Genomic DNA, 1226 nt, shown 5'->3' with positions numbered 1-1226 from the left:
AAAAAAAAAAAATCTTAAAAAAAAACAAAAAAGAAAAAATACACACGTAATAATAAGTTGTATTTTTGTCTGTCAAAGCTGCTGAAATACTCACAATAATAAAAGGTATCCGACTGAAAAGGTTTCACTTTTTCTAAGTGTCGGGTGTGAAGTTCTTTGCAGACATCTTTCTCGGCTCATTATGAGACTTCCCGTGCCTACGTCTAAAGCTCATTACTTAAAAATGTGAAACACAAACTGCCATGAACAAACAAAACACACTGACGTTGTTCTTCGGTCTGTGAGCATTTGTTTTGGAAAAAGACAAAAACGCTGAGCTATGTTTTTATAATGGTGAATATGTTGATCTAAAATATTAAGATCAACATATTCACCATTACCTCATTGCTTATTAGTTGCCTATTCATTCTTTATTAAACTCACTATCAATCCCATATTAATTGCTTACTCTATTTGGCCATTAAATAAGAGTTTTCCTTCATAGAATACAATGTTACCATGCTTTGCTCCGTCTGGGCCTTATAAGGTGGAGGAACCGTGAGAGTAGATATTTCCTTTAATAGCGCTTAAAAAAAAAAAAACGCAGCCTATTTTTGTGCAACTAAACTACAAGCATTAAGAGCTCCAATTTCAGTCTCTATGACTGTTTCTGGATCGATGGTGAAGTTTCTATTTAGTTAATGGCCCAGAGGGTGTGCATAGAGCATGATTATGCTTAGTAGGGCATTATAATTGTATGACAACTATGTAATAAACAAATAGAAATTGAGCGCCATAGCACAAAGTTTTACCAAACGTTAACTCCGACTCTTTAACACTGCATTAACCTAGCACTGTTACAGTATGATATGATTTGAATCCAGCAGGGGCAGAAAGATGTTTATATGTACGCGTCTTTGTCTTATCCCTTGTCAAATAGTTGTCGTCTTCAGCTTCAGACTATTATGAGGCTCCCTCTTTAGCTACCAAACTTTAAAAGCTGGACTTTAATCACTGTTGGCTAATAAGAGAAAAACCACATTGGCTGATTTAATACTGGAGCTTTATAGTTTCTTTGCTTTCCTGTGAAAACCTAAGAAACTGTCTTTCTAAAATGGGCAGTTTCTCCTGGTCTTTTAGTGCTTCAGCGATTTCTGCTATTTCTACACTTTATCTCAGCCTATACAGGAGCACTACATATTTCATTTTTTTGTATGTGAAAATGTGTTGTTTTTGAAGCACAGCTG

Source organism: Haplochromis burtoni, unplaced genomic scaffold (genome assembly GCF_018398535.1).
Source record: "Haplochromis burtoni strain Fernald_Lab_line unplaced genomic scaffold, NCSU_Asbu1 Contig_49, whole genome shotgun sequence".
Classification (NCBI taxonomy): Eukaryota; Metazoa; Chordata; class Actinopteri; order Cichliformes; family Cichlidae; genus Haplochromis; species Haplochromis burtoni.
This window is presented reverse-complemented; position numbering follows the sequence as displayed.